The following is a 16,356-nucleotide window of genomic DNA, read 5'->3' on the forward strand; positions in this document are numbered from 1 at the left end:
CTCTCTCTCTCTCTCTCTCTCTCTCTCTCTCTCTCTCTCTCTCTCTCTCTCTCTCTCTCTCTCTCTTGGTCCTTCCTCATCATCGGGCTTACGCATCTCGAAAAATATATCGCAAATATCGATACACACAATGCGGATGTACGATCCGACCCGAGTAATATTGTCCGGGCCCGGCAATATCGCGTTCTAATAAGCCTTAATAACGCGAAATCGCATTCCCTCGGATCTCTCAGTCAATTGACGTTACGGTCAATATACCGCCGGTAACAATGGTAACGTGGAAATATCGTTTTCCCCGACAAAACGATATTTCCACATCACAGCCGAGTTCTGGCCTCGTATTGATAGATTTGATAGATATTGTTAATGATAATATCGACACGCATTAATCCCAGTATAATTATGTTATAATATCACGCAGTAAGGGGGACTCTGTTTCATATTAACAAATGGGCGTGCGCGCGCGATCATAATGTGTCCTATCGTACAAAGATATGTGCAAAAACACGCTCTCCCTTCCTCCCTCTGTTACATTCAATGAGCCGAATTAGAGGTGTATTATCCATTCCAATTGAACGGAAGCGGCATGCTCTCGCCTAAAAATACACGTGCGAGACGAGGAAAGTGGTTTGGCGCGCAACCGAGGAGGGCTGTGCGCGACAGCCGACGCGAAACAATCGCTAAACGTCGAGCGTTAAATACGCAGCACTCGTTTGCGTTCGCCGTAACATAATTGTTCCTGTAACTTTCTACCCTTCCTGGCAGACGGACGCATCGACTCGCTCGTCGCGAGACGAGGAGAAATTCCGATAGCACGTTCGGTCGCGACGCATCGTTCCTTTCTTGTTCTCCACTTACATCGTTAAAGTGCGCATCCATCCGCACGGAGAACGGCGATGTCGAGAGGCTGAGGGAAAAGATAGATAGAGAGGAGAGACACACAGAGAGAGAGAGAGAGAGAGAGAGAGAGAGAGAGAGAGAGAAAGGGAAGATGAAGGTAGATAGATTGAGAGAGAAAGGGGAGAGGAGAAGGGAGAGAGAGAAAGCGCATTAACATACCTGCAATATGCATGCAGGGTGGTGCATGGGGCGCACTCGTCCGATTCGACGTTGCAGTGCGTGCGGGGGAGGGGAGCTTACACAGGAATATTCGCGTTAATTCAAAGCGATGGTATGCGCCCGCCGCGGATTAATATATTCCGGATTATCCGTCTGTGTTTGCGCTAATGCTCGCGCCGTTGGGTTAGTTAAATATGTAAATATAAGCGGAGAGCGCACGACTATGCGCCGGACGTTACCCCTGGTTACAACGTTAGCGTGTAGGAGAAGGAAGGAAGGAAGGAAGGAAGGAAGGAAAGGAAGACGGATAGATAGTGGTCCTGCTTCGCGAAAAATAACGCGAAAGACTGCATATCGTAACAAATTGAGGGTATTAAAAGTCTCGCGCGTCCACTTTAAAATATTTCGTACAAGCAACGAAAGTCGAATCTGGCTTTTGCGAGGATAAGCGCGCGTCTGACCGAGAATTCACTATCGAGTAATACACTTGGATGCGATTTGCAGGCCACGAACGCGAAATACATAGCAGCAAGGAGGAAAGAAGCGCGTACGCAGTCGTGCGCGCTGTACAAGCTCGCATTACAGTCTCGAATGAAACTTTTGCTCCCTGTCTTACACGTATTAATCATCGTAGCGATACATTTATCTTCGAAGAACGCGAAGTATTACGGCAGCCTTCTGCACGTAATAAAGGAAGGATTACCGACCGCGTAATGGAAAATTGCGGTTGCGCAACATCTCTTTCGGGAAGAAAGTGGTAGCGGAAGAAAAATGCAATTCTCATGACGTCGTCGTCATCGTCGTCGTCGTGGTTGTTAACACCAACCCGATACGCTCGCTGTCACTCATCAGAGCGTTGATTATGAATGCGTCTCGTGGTTGACGCGTCGCGTTTGGGAGTGAACTTTGCAATTTACTTTCAAGTCTCTCCGTGTTACAGAAAATATTGAAATGCTTCACTCTTTTATTTTCTTCGTCGATATACTTAATACACGTAAAGTATCGTTAAAATAAAAATAGACTATAGTTGTCTCGAGATTGCAAACTATACTCACACTTATGAAAAGCATATTAAATATTAAATATTTTCTTCGTCAATATATTCAACGCATAGTTTACAAAAGTATCGTCGGGTCGTAGGAAAAACGTGTCGCAACAACTTCGCGCGCGCGAAACGAAACATCTCACACAAATTAACGCCCTTGTCCATCGAATGTACCGGGTTAAAAAAGCTGATACAGCGAGAAAACATTGTTGAACCGAAGCTAGAGCGCCGAGCGACGGCCTGAGTGATTCGCGGGCAAGCGAAAAAGCGGCGGGACGAGGAGGAAGCGGCACGACGTTGATCGCTGCCGGCGCGAGAAAGGGGCAAAAGAGCGGTACCGGAAGCGACAGCGGCGGCAGGGGTGGGTTGCGACGGGCCGCAGGGGTTGGAAACGAGCGGCGCAGCCGGGTTTATTCACAGCGCGCGCGAACGAACCCGACGAAGCCCAGATATTAATTTTCTCGATGTATATGGATGAGTCCTGACTAGGCCACGTTGCGGGCTTCGCGAGGGAGGAAGACAGACGAAGGCAACACGCCGACGGGAGGAAGGAAGCGGCGGAGGCGGCGGTAATGGTGGTGGACGTACCTGGTGGCGGAAAAACGAAGGGGCTGACGCGGGAGGAAAGGGGGATGATGTGGTGGCTGTGCACCATCGCCTCCGGGAGGTGTTCGTTCAGAACGGCGAAGGGTGGCTAAATTGCTATCGATCTTCTCCAGCCACGCAAATATCGTTTACCTTGCAGCACCCACCTCCGATCCTTTCGCAGCGCCCGCTGTTCCCTTCTCCCCTTGCCACTCTTCCTATCGCCGCCGCCGCCACCACCACCACTACCACCATCACCACCACGGCCGCCGCCACCGCCGCACATCGCTGTCGACGCATTACGCGAGTACGCGTTATCAGTTTGATGGAGATCCCGGCTTTTCGTATCACCGATTCTGATAGCTCTGGCCGATCGGTTAATCTTCTCACGTTTGTATGTACCTGCCAGTGTGCCGAAAATTGTGCGTTGGGCGCACCAGAACTGGTTGGTCGGATCGACTGAGCTCGTAACATTCGATTCCTCGTTTCATTGTCGTTAATTCACACGAAGGTTCATCGTGCGGGAACGGTGCGTCTCGATGACAGCGATTGACCGAAGGCGCTCTGAAAGCGCTATAATTATGAAGGATGCCGTAAAATTACAAAATATCGGAAGGCAAACCGCCGTATTCTTCGCGTTACGATCAGCGGCTCGACGTTTGCTCGATTCATATCAGTGCCCAGTCGAAAACAACGCGGTCGCGTGACTTGCTCGGAGCTGATTGTAGTCTACTTGGACTACTGCCGGGGGCTCCAAGTGCACCATAATTAGTTCTCAGCAAGCTAGCGACTGCTTCATTTTCGACTGGATATCCAACAGTTCTGTCTGCGTGAGAGATAAAAATTGAAACAAAATTTACAATCACAGCAATCGCCTTAGAATGGGGATACGTGACCGTGAGGAGCGGCACTTCCGCGACATTGAGCTCTGCACGCGCTAATAGCACGCGCCAGGATAATAATAATCGCGAAATGATTTCGCGCAAAAGCAGACCAAACTGGCGACCCCGCGGATGTGCGCGTCTGTCCAACGATCGCTCGGTTTTCGGCCGCCGCCGCCACATCGCCGGATACAATTTCATTAAAAGCGTCATATTTCAGCGTTCGGTAAATAGAGCGGCCGCTTATTTTACGGCGGGACGCGGACGTAAACGCGCTCGTTCATCGCGTGGATCGACCAAAATAGCGTACGCGCGCGAATGCGGGCGAACGAGCGAGCGAACGAACCAACGTGCACGCGCGCTCGCTCGCTCGCTTGCATCGTGCTGATAGCTGAGTTCTTGCAAATTTTCCGTTGGCACAGAAGAGAACCGAAAAAGAGAGGAATGCGTTTAATTATATGCGACGTTGGCTTCTCTCGCGTTTATCCGCGCTCGTAATTACTCGTCGCGCCAATAGCCGCGTATACGCGCGAATTCGCGGAATTCGATGTAATCATCGGTTCGACGGGGACCCGAGAATAATTAATGAAAACTCGCTACCGCCAAGCCCGTTGCAAATTAAGGGATGCGTTCTTCCGGTCGATTGAACACGGAAGGTTGTGGAAGCCTGCGGACTTGATTATCGCGCACCCGTGAAATGACGACATCGACGCCCGCGTAACTCAGCCCCGAGCCTTCGCAATATTTCGCGAAAAACAATGTAAAGCTCTGAAAGCGCGTTATTTTCCACGCTTCAACGCGAGACTGCGTTCCCGCTCGCGCACGTATCAGAGAGAAAGAGAAGAAAAAAATGCCCTGTAAAACGTAATCGAAATTCGAACAAAATTATTATAGTACGTTGCACCACTGGTGGTGATCATATATATTTCTCTCTCTTTTCTCTCTATCAAGATCAGTGAAAATATTCCTAATTGAAGCAGTAAAAGGAGTATTTCATCGATAGAGTCTGCGAATATTCACTGATTTTTAGTGGAAGCACTTTACCGCTTCATCTTACATCTCATTAATGTTAGTCAATAGAAGTAAAATTTCACTGCGAAATTTGCGGCACACAAATTCTTAATGTGCCAAATCTAACTTTCTACTTTCGTAGCGATGGAATCAATGGCTTCCGTGTTATTTGCGTGCAATAGCTGCGTTCAGCAGAGAAAGCTGCTTTTCAACTGTTGTAAAATTCGTGAATCTGATTGGCATACGCTCTCAGATACAGCTAAGATTAAGAGCAAACGTCAGTCAGTTCCACGAATTTTATAACAGTCACAAAGCAGCTTTCTCTGCTCAACGCAGCCAATGGCACTGCTTGCAAACTGCATCGGAACAATAGCTGCTATTGACGAACTATTTCGGCGATATTTTATCAGTTGTAGCGCTATGCTTCTAACTAAACTATAAGTATAGAGCACAACTCAGTGAAGAATGCACTGATTGTACTTTAGACAGCAGTAAGATGTGTACTTGCGAGGACCACCTACATTGCGAGACTTGCCGTCCCTGCACTCCTTACGCGCCGAGAAACAATTATATCGCGCGCTCGCTTGCGCTCCCTCGGATCCTACGCGCATCGTGACGCCGTGAGCTCTCTTCGGAAGTTAATTAAACACCGAGGGCACCGCGGGGGAGCGCGCGCACCCACGTTATCGCTGCCGCGCGTAGCTGAATCAACACAGCGCGCGCTTCCGGTGCCAAGTTTAAAGCCGTTTTATCAGCGCTCGCGCCGCCGCCGCCGCCGCCGCCGCTGACGACGACGACGGCATTTTCCCGCTCGCGTCGTTTTCGCAGCCGATATTCAACACGGCCGGGGATGTCAGCCACCCTCCTCTCCACCTACGATGCACGAGTTCGCAGCTAGTGCAACGCGAATCCCCGACGAAGGTCGCCGAAGGCGCGTATAGTCGAGGATATGCAAATTGTATTAAGTCTCCCGACTCTCCCTCTCCCCCTCGCCCTGTGCCCCGCTACCCTCCGCGATCCGGCGGTCGTATCTTCTGTATCACAGTCGCCCGAGTGGTATTACGAAACTTAAGCCGTAGCGCACAAGTGTCGCGTTACGAGTCCGACCCAAGAGCACGGCCTCGGCATCCTCACAGTCTCCCTCTCTCCCTCCTTTTCTCCCTTGCTTTGTGCGGCATAAGCCGGGGCCATTATCTCGGCCGTACCCCTGCTGTCTCTAGAACTTGGCGCCCGCCTCGTGCCCCTCGTCTGTGCCATCCGGCTGCCTCTCGGCGCAAAACCTCCAAGGAATCCTTCTTGACTATTCCGTCGATCCGCGACGGCGGTCTTTGTCGAGCCGCGAATCTCACCGTCGCGCAAGCATGTTCGCCACTTAATTAACCCTTGTGCGACTTAAACGCGACCGCTATAAGCGAAGATACTCCCACGGTTCGTTTCCCGGATGTAACCAGCCGGGGGAGATGCACCATCCCTACGGCTGCAACTAAGGTCGCGCCGGGCGCTTACGGTTATTCGCGGCAACGAGTAACGCTTTAATGGCACTGCAGTTATACGTAAGGTACGGAGGCGAATGGGATTTAGAAGATGAATCGGATTTTGTATTTGAACTCTGCCCTTATGGGCAGCTTTACGGTGCACCGTAATGCCGGCCGCCGTCGCGACAATTCTTGCGCTGAGTCGCTTCTTCTTCGGTACGCGATCTCTCGACATCGTATTGTATCGAAAGCAGATGGCACAACGCGAAAGTGCTCGAAACGAGCAGGTATCATCTAATGACCTGATGACGTGCCTCGAGTGCTGTCGTCATTCATTGAATTCGCGCTCGATAGCGAGTCATTTCACGCGAATTGGTTCGACGCGTACACGGTAGACTTAATGTCTTCTTCGGCGAGCTGAACCACGAGGCAGTTCCGATCGACTCATAGACGAGTTAATCATCGTAGGCACGCGCGCCAGTAATCACGTTCACGGTCCAATAATCATACTGTTATAATTAACGCGCCGCAATTAAGGCGTAGCGCGGACGACAATTGAGCCGTGATTGTCGATTAAACATTTTCACGTCGATGCAGCGACACAATTTCCGAGACTGCGCGACGTCGACCCAGCCACCCACTCGTCCCCTCGCGCTTTCGCCCCCGCGAGCCCACCCTGTTGTCGACCCTCGGTCCGTTCGTCGTGAAGGGGTGGCTCGTTAGCTCGCGCCTGGCGCGCGCTGGCCTGAAAGCGCCTTTTAATGTTCTCCGACACCTATGTGCCGTCGGATTTCGCGTCGGCAGAACTCGCGGAGCCAATTTTCGAGCTCGAACGACCGTGAAACGTATTCAGACTCCGGACGAGCGGACACCCCCTGGAATGGTCAACGCGGTGATTTTTCTCAGCGACGCTGCCAAGCAACGGTCACTTCTTCCGCCTCGTTCCTGTTGCGAAAAACGCCACGTCGCGCGTATCAGTGTTTCATAGCTGAGACATTGATACCCCTATGAGATATCCTTCCGAAAAATCAACTTGAAGATTTATAAAAATCGTCATCCTTCCAATTTTTCTGGACGCTCGCGTCTTTGTAATCCGGAAAGGAGATTCGGTACGATCGCGGTATGTACACTGCGTAATTGACGAATAGATTGACCGTCGATTAATCAGCGATTACACGAAAAAAGGATGCTCGAACTGCACTCCTACGGACGTGGCCCCTATCGATCGGCTTTTACGGAAAGCCGGCTAAAGGCGCCGAATGATATCGCCGCCGATCGTTAACGAGTGCCACATATAATAACATTTTTCGCGCCCCGAGGCGCGCAAATAGCATTTCGGTAATTAAACGCACGCGCACACGGCAACCGTTGATGAAGCAATTTTATCGGGCGACCCGCATTTCTCTCGCGATGCAACGACAAAAACGAGAGAAAGAGCGGCGCGGAGAGGCACGGGGAAGAAGAGATAGGAGAGGCCAGGGGAAAACGAGTCGCGCGCAACGAGATGATAGAGCTCCCACCAAACCAGCAAATTGGGAAGTAAATCGTGCAGGATACCCCGCAGCCCGTTAGCCGCGTACACGTGCGCGACTCGCAGGTGGATAAAGCGCGTGGCTGTGTGCGTGCATGCGTGTATACATACACGTGCGTGTGTTTGCGCAAAGAGAGACGGAGAAAACCCGTAACGAACTTCGCGCAATAAGAATTGCAAGTAACACGCGCTCGCCGGTATTATTTCGGTAGCGAAGTCAATTTGCAATCAGCGGTGCGGCCGTGTTCTCTCCTCCCCCCCTTTCACCCCCCTGTCCCTATCCCGCAGCCGTACCACCATCCGACCAACGGAGAAAGAAGAAGAGCACACCCTGTATTTACCATAATGCGATAAGAGGCGAAGGGTATCGTACATTTAAATGAGTCCGTCGCTTCCTCACTCTCCGCGCGCGTCCTTTCCCACGTCCTTCCAGTGCCTCCTTATTTCCTTAAACAGTTGCCAGCCGCGCGAAATCCCCCGTAGGAACCCGACGGAAAGTGGATTTTCCCACTCTCCGAAATTGCTCGCGAATGTGTTTATTCGTTGGCGACTAATGAGGGGCTTTTGGGACCGATCGTGCTCCTCGTTTTTCGGCGGGCAAAGGATCGTCATCGTCAGCTGAACTTTAAGCGGCACAAGTCGACGCGCGATACCGTAATAAACGCGTCGCGAGTCGAAATTTAGAACTCGCTGAATGAAGCCTCGAAAGTGCCAATGTCAACTTTCGATGCTTCCTACACATGCCATCCGACACATTGACGTAACTCTGTTAGATAAATAGAAGTTTCCGCTCCGCTTTGTCCATCTTTATCACATTAGATTATTTTTGACACTTTCTGCGTCTCGACATTTTTCTTAAATACTTACAATATTAAAATGCAATATGACACTCGGTTACAGAAAATAAAAATGTGCGACCTGCGAGGATACACAGAGAAAAATGCATACTGCGTTCAAGTTATTTGCTTCAAGTATTTTATAAGCTTATGTATCCGCAAACCTGTCACAAGTTCATCATAAGGATCATAAGTTACAACAAATTTATTCTAAATATATTCTGAATTTAAGCAAGTTTAACATTTTGTCCATTGGAAAATATCGTAAATTAAAAGAAATATAATTTTTTATTGGATTCTTGAAAATTATAAAATTCTGCATATTACCATTTTTGAACGCAAAAATGGGGAATGCAAATGAAAATTTGTATTATTTATAAATCCTCTAGAACAAAATCCTATACTGGTCTAAACTCAGAATTCAATGAAACACTTCGAGACTTTCCTTTTTGAGTAATCGTCTTTTTCTTAACAGTAGAATATTTTTCTGTGTATACTAGAATAAGAAATTTTGCAAAACATGCAAACTCATCCTCTTCCATCGTTAACAGTCGTTGCTTATCAACAAGCACCGAGTGATCACACAATCAAAACATTCGGGATCTCCAAGGCGGTTAAATTTACTTTTGTGTCTTTTTTCCAGATGTTTTTATTCAGTCCCGAGTCAGCGAGCGATGCGCAACGGACTACGTGCGTCGTACTACGCTATCTATCATTCCCTTACACAATCAAAACATTCGGGATCTTCAAAACGGTCAATTTACCTTTATGCCTCAAGGAGTTTGTCGGGAGTTCTCAGTCAGTTCTGAGCTGAGACGTATAGAAGTCTACGTGTATCCGTGCGCGTCATCTATCTTTCCTCTCGAGTAATTAAACTATTTTGTCGATATTTTGAGACACTTAATTAGTCTGTCGTCGGCGTCGTTATTTAACACGTGTATCTTCAATTGAATCGAATCTACGCGAGTGTGAGTGTCAGTGCCACGATAGAGCAGCCAGGATACTTCAGGATAGGCAGAGAAGTCAGAATAGAGGACAGAGGACGCAGAACGTCGAGATGCGCAGACAACGACTTACATCATATTTTTAAGGTGCGCCAAATCATTTATTATACAGGAAGTTTTCGTTTCTAACGAAACTTCGACGAATTTACCGAGAGTAAAAACATACCCGAGTCGAAACCTAGGCTAGCATTCACAGTCCGTTATTATTTGACAGGTAATTTTAGCTTCATAAATCTTCGATTATTCGTCAATTTGTGGCTACATTTATTTCAACAATACAACATCAATCCAAACAGTCAATTGACAGCCCATCAATACGAAACAATAATTAATTATGTTCTCTAACAAAAATCGTAAATTATTTCAGCTGTGAATACTGGCCTTAGAAACTAATGTGTTTTGAAAGTGTTAATTTTCCAGTCTAATAATGCTCCTCGAGTCGCGATTCCTTTCTCGTTTGCATCTGCTAACAACCTTTTTATCACTTGTGTCAAATATATTGTTATTATACCGAATTCCAGTTTAAAATTTTACTGGAGCATAGCATTATTAGATACATAACTGTTATCATTATTCTTACAGCTTCATATCAGCTCTTTTAAGAGCTACAAATCTCATCGAAATTTCCATAAAAAAACGAGGAGTGGAAACCAAAAAAAAAGAAAACTGAAAAAAGAAAAAAAAAAGAAAAGAAAAATGAAAAGAGAAAAATATGGAAGAGATGAGATTAAGACTTGTTATTTTACTTTTTTTCATTCACACATTAATCCTTATTAAATAATTCAACATGTATTAATCTTCACATATTCTATATTCGTAACTAAATAAATTAACTAAAACATTGTTGATTAAAATTAAGGATAAGAGTTTGAATATAGTCACATTTCGCCAATTGTCAATCGCGTGTGCATATCTGCCAATTAATTCAAAGTATGATAACGTCACGCTTCGCTTATTGTCAATTATCATATTAATGATTTCTGTAATGATAAGATATTAAGAAATTATCGTGCGGTAGTGAAGATTGAAAAGAAGTAGCGGAAAGAGTAGGAATTTCTTTAAATAATCAGTTAATTCAAACCGCTCGACGACCAAGAACTCTGATCTCTTTCGGAGTTTAGGACAGTTATCGCGAATGGACAGTTATCGCAATTTTACGAATGTTGGTTTTGTGCATTCAATACATCCGGGCGTTTAATTTTTCCGACATTTCCTCCACTGAGCAGAGAGAAATTTTATGAAAATATATTGAGATAATCGCGCGCACGCGCGCGAATAGTAAATGAAAAATAATGGAAATATAATTAAAAGTAAATAAAAAGCTCCAATATTAAATCATTCATGAACGAGTGCTTCTTCGAGCTTTTTCAACGTAGAGAAAGCGGCAGTAAACGATCATCTGCAGCATCGAGGTAGGTCAACATCTCAAAATTCTTCATTGACTCTTCAAGTTCAATGGAACTTGCAGACTCAATGTAGAATCAAAATTTCGACTCGGGTAAACGCTCTAAAGCAAGTCCTTCTTTAAGTCTCCACATGGAAAAAATGATTTATAATTTGTACACGGAGAGAATATTATAGTTTTTTTCATATAAATTCTTTTCAATTTTATTATGTTTTTAATTTTACTATGTTAGTCCGGGAACAAACTTTACTCAGTAAGGTCTATCTTGTTAAAGAACATAAATTTAGGAAACATGAATAATAAGAAACATAAATTTCGCTAGAAACACAGCAAGTTTTTTAATAGTATTTCAGTTTCTAGAATATAAATAGCATACATGAAATGAAAGAATTATTGCAGAATATCGAGATCTACAACTCGATTACAAAATCCTATAGTAATCTTTACTATGATTTCTTACTATTCTCTTCGTGTAGCATCAAACTTTAGTCTGTGCAAACTATCTCAAGATTCTCGACTAGCCTACAAGTTCAACATATGCAGGCTTAACATAGAATCTAAATTTCGAGGTGACATAACCGCGGAAAACATATACGACCGAGATAAAAGGGGAATCTCGAAATGGGACGCGCGCGAAATGAAACGTGTCCGTATCTTTTGCACGTGAATATATCGCTCGCGTATCGTTGCGAATTATCGGGGAGGAATAACGTTTAACTTTTACGCGTAGAATTTGCGAGACGGTGACGGGATCTGACGATGTGATTTCGCGGTGGAGAAAACATACCGAAGGAAAAGAAAGATTCGTTTAACGAGAGACGATGAAACGAAAAAATGTTTTTACCGCACACCCGCCCTCGTCGGCGCACCGAAAGCGAAGAGAAATTAAGTGGAACTTATACCCTCTGAAGTGGATCAGTACACACGTTAAGTCACATCGGGCTGTTTACGGGGAGCGGATCTCTTTCGCGAGAGCGGAAGAAGTTTCGTTAAAAATTCCGTCTGTCAACCTCGCTCGGCCGCGGCTCGCTTGGAGGCAACCGTGAAAGTAGCCTCGTTCCTTTTTTACGAACTTTCTCCATCATTTTCCGCCTGCAGCTGACTCTCGCCAGCAGAAATTCATTTATACATCTTGAAGAGCGTTTGACCTCGTGGGAGTGGGGGAGGCAGCGTTTCAGTTCTTATCAAAGACTCGGAATCGATCTTCTCGAAATATATTTCTCTCTTTCAAATCCAATATATTCATCTCACTGTAAATCCTGTTATTGTAGAAAGAAATTATCGGCGAGCAGGATTATTCTGCACGATCGTAAGATAACACTCAAATGCTTTGAAACCGATCCTGACGCCGAGGTTCGCTTAAATCCACAGTTAGAATTTTTCCGCGTCGAAACGAATAATTGACACGTAAAATTAAAAATTCTATCAATTCTCGACCTCCTTTCCTTCCTCGCGGCGATTCTTATTCCCGAACGCGTGCAAAGCGGAAGTCATAACACGCGCGCTTAAGCGCCATGTAACGAAATGATCCCGTAGAATAGATCGAGGATATAGAAAGCGTTGCTTAGAAATGGGCACATGCATGCCAAATGTAACTGAGGTATCATAAACGAGCCCATTTAACGAGGTGGGGTATAAGGTCGAAGGGGATGTAAAGTGCGGCGCGGGAAACGGGGGAGGTAGCTGACCGAATTCGAGGATATTTGAATTCTCAAATGCGGGGGAGCGAGTCGCCCCGTATCCCTCCGACCTACAACGAGTTTCTCTATCGAGATAACTTCGCCATTTGCCTAAAGCGCTCGGAGCTCGCGCTATGAGTGGCTCGATCGCGTAAAAGAAAGTACGCGCACATACATGTCGCTCCAAATCTCTCTCTTTCTCTCCTTCTCTCTTCTTTCTTCGTCCGTGTGAACAGATCTCACGATTCTGCTCAGCGCGTTCGAACGAAATCAAATCTCGCAAACTTATGGCTCATCCGAATAAGCTTCGACAGAGCAATCTCTATGTCTAATGCGCGCTTTTCCTTCGAGAGTATCGACTCAATGGACGGTAGAAAATTACTTGGAAAGTCTCTTCGATGAAACAAAATATCAGTCTCTCTCTCTTTCTCTTTCTCTCTTGATTCCTGTTATCGCTCGCGTTACCAAGCAGAACGCATCTCTGCGGAATTACCGGTAAAACGCGTCGTGCATCATCCCAGATGGGCCTTTCGGATTTACACTATCGCGCGTAGATTTACGCGGGACAATGTCAAATTGGCGGCCAAAGTATACACGAGTCGTAACACGGGCGAACGCATGGATCAAGTCTTTATCGTGACAGCGGCTAGATCGAGGATGGACAGTAAGGGATGCGAGTCCTCAGAGGGTTTGAATGGCCAATTTGTCTGGGCAGCCGGCCCAACCCCTCAGTCTCGCCGGTAACAACAACAACAACGCCGACGACAACCCGCAACAGCGAGTTCCCTGTGCTCGTCGAATCGGAAAGGTTCCCCTAATGCATCGTGTCCAGTCGTTATTTCGTGATGTAATTGCAAAAATGTGATTTTCGACCGCGGGTAATTTCAATTACATCTACGAACGCGCGCACACACGCGCAGCTGCGCGTTCTCGAGGGTCTTTTTCGTAACCATCAACTTCGCGAGAGGATGAGCGTGTTTCGCTTTGCGGCGCGGGTCGCCGGCCCCGTGCAGCGAACATTAATTAAATCGAGCAAGTCATGTAGAGGAGGGAGAGAGAGAGGAGGAAAGAGGGGAAGGGGCAGTGGGAGAGGGTCGGCATCCCTTTGAGCTTGCGGCAGTCACTATCGCAAATTAAAGTCCGGTTTGGCGCGCGTGAAAATAATTCCGCGTGCGCGAGCGCGGATTCCGCGCGCTCGACCGGGTTTCGATTCCGAATATTTATTCGGCGAGCCGGATTTATCGTCAGCCCCCCTTTCGCTCTAGCCGCCCCTAACCGGATATATATGCATTTATACGTATACATATATATATATATATATATATGCGTGTGTGTGTGCGGGTCGTCGTTCGAATATCGCGTTTTGTATGGAAACGCACGCCCGAACACGTACTTGGAATAATCCTCTCGAAAATATCAAAGGGCCCGTACCCTTGCACTCCCCACCACCTTTGCGTCCCCTGCCCGAACATGCCGCCCGGTTCTTTCGCAATTCCAGCGGTATGCGGGGTGCGCGCAGCCGTTCTTTGACTCGCTATTACCGTAAATTTTGCGCGAATAACCTTTCGTCTATGTGCGCCGCGTTGTACTTCGATGTAACAGGAAATAAATTAGTTCCGTTACGCGCGCGCGACACGCGGAATTTCATAATCTCGCTGACTCCCCGCGAGGCCGCGACGATCGTTAGTCGCCGTTCGACTCGATGAATTCAAAATGAAAAGCTGCCATGCGCGAAGTGCGACAAGAAGATGAATAACGAGGCGTTCACGAAAACTCACTCGAAATCATCGTACGGAATCATCATAGTGTTTTTTCCGATATAACCAGCCCCGCGAACACGGCCCGTAAAGTCTCGTTAAATTGAAGCCGAGAGTTTAAACGCTCGCGATAGTGCAGATACGCACGGGCGCGTGTACGCGATTCTGTTCGGTCTCGAGGAAGAGTCGCGGCTAAATAACCGCGTAACGAGCCGCAGGGCAATGGTAATGACGCGGTGGACTTTATCGCGTCGATGGAGGATCCGTAAATTTTCATTAGGCCGACGTGGAGCGGGAAAGCTCGGCGGCGCTCTGCCACTGTTCTCGTTTTTTTTTTCTTTCTTTCCTTTTCTTTTTTCTTTCTTTTTGTTCTTTCACCCCGTCGGGCCCAGACTTCGTGTTCCGCGCCCCGGGTATACTCTTTTTGTCCGACCTCTCGGTCGCCCGCAACCTCGGTCGGCACACTTAATCAAGTCTCGTTACGGTCTAATGGCTTAATACCGCGCCGGTAGCTTTGTCCGCGGATGCACGGAGATCGCCCGGCTGCAGGTTAATTCGAATTTAAACCGCGACGCTCGCCGCACGACGCTCTTTATCGGGGCTTCAAATCAGACGGAACGGGATTTCCAACAACCTGTTTTCATGCCGGCTGCCATAGCTGTCCGAGAAGGTGCGCGTGCATCGCGTGGCCGCTGGACCTTCGCCGTTTCTCTAACGGTCTTCGTGCGAAGGATACTCGGTAATTGGCTCGGTGCGATATTTGCCACGCGCTTCCTCGCGCCGAACGAATTTACGTCCCCAGAGAGATTACATTTTGAAAACCAAATCGCGAGTTACTCGCAACCTCGACCGTGGAGAGATTACCACAAACGAGAATGAGTGGGTAATGATGACACTTGGAGGGAAATATATCCGATAGTTTGGCTGCTAAACTGAGGGAACTTTTGATAAGCCGACGTGGCAACTTGCAGCTCGATTTTGTTCGCGACAATGATCTGATCGCGAAACGGAGAAGCATCCCTCGACTTGACTCGTTGCTGCTTCACGCTCGCTGGCGAGTTTTGCATAAATGCCCGCCGTCGAGTCGCAGCGGCGAAACGTCGACTCCCCGGACTTATTCGGCCAAAGTAGGGGCTTCTGCCGAATACTGTTCGTGACGATCGATACAGAAGCGGTTTCCGTTCTTTTGTAGCTCCAGGACACAACGGAGCGTGGAATACCGTTGTTACCGGCGCGCAGAATATTCATGTATGCGCAAAGTGCACGTGAACTATAACGGCGGCAATCAAATTTCGTTACCGCAACAGCGGAGTATGCGCGACCGCGAGAAAAATTCGAGGTAAAAGCGCGAGCGGGATCGAAGGATTACCCGTTAGTGCACGGCGATAACCGCGGCTCTTGCCAGGTTGTTAACAAAAATTACGGCTTTATGGAAATTTGTGTCCGGATCTTTCGACCGTCGGGGCGAAAAGGGGGTCAGTTCGTTCGCGGGGCGACAATCGGTGAACGGTTCTCTATTGTTAGAGACCGGGTCAAGCGATATCTCGAGTTGAAATTTACCTCCGCGTCTGAACTCTACGAATTCCGTCGAACTCGAGGGAACAATGGAGGATCTCGAGATTTAACACTGTACAAGAGCTATTGTCATACTCTGATGCCGCAAATTATTACTTAATGCCATTTTCTCCGCGAATCCTTCTTTAAGCTTCAATATGGAGAGAACGGCAGTGAGTAACCACTTGTATTAAGGCAGGACAATAATTTGCACAGTACCATAACTCGAAATCCTTCTATGGATCTTCAAACTCGACGAAATCTACGAAGTTAATGTAAAATTACAGTTTCGATTCGAGGTCTTCAGCTAAAATTAATTTTCCAACTTGAGTGAAATAAATGTCAGCTCGGTAGCACGTGCGACTGCGAAATTGTTAGGAGGAAATTGTGACTTTTAGCATTACGATCCGCTAAATTTTTTATTCTTTTGATGGGATCTTCTCTCAACTTTTTGAGAACCATTTCGAATTCGGAGATCCGAACTAAACTGCTCTCTCTCTCTCTCTCTCTCTCTCTCTCTCTCTCTCTCTCTCT

At 47.2% G+C, this 16,356-nt stretch overlaps 1 protein-coding gene and 1 long non-coding RNA gene across 14 annotated transcripts in view; one reads left to right on the forward strand and one right to left on the reverse strand.

The window, feature by feature from the left end:
- Positions 1 to 16,356, reverse strand: part of LOC116850871 — a 488,766-nt gene that overhangs the window by 164,504 nt on the left and 307,906 nt on the right. The window lies entirely within an intron of this gene.
- LOC116850881 overlaps positions 1 to 16,356 on the forward strand; it is a 131,890-nt gene that overhangs the window by 70,238 nt on the left and 45,296 nt on the right. For all 5 annotated transcript variants that reach the window (XR_004379467.1, XR_004379469.1, XR_004379465.1 and 2 more), the window contains exon 4: positions 9,067 to 9,514. This is a non-coding gene — a long non-coding RNA (uncharacterized LOC116850881). The remainder of the gene's footprint in view (positions 1 to 9,066; positions 9,515 to 16,356) is intronic.

The sequence above is a fragment of the Odontomachus brunneus genome, unplaced genomic scaffold, assembly GCF_010583005.1.
Source record: "Odontomachus brunneus isolate Ranch 3 - 2012 unplaced genomic scaffold, Obru_v1 Obru_scaffold_158, whole genome shotgun sequence".
In the NCBI taxonomy this organism is placed as follows: Eukaryota; Metazoa; Arthropoda; class Insecta; order Hymenoptera; family Formicidae; genus Odontomachus; species Odontomachus brunneus.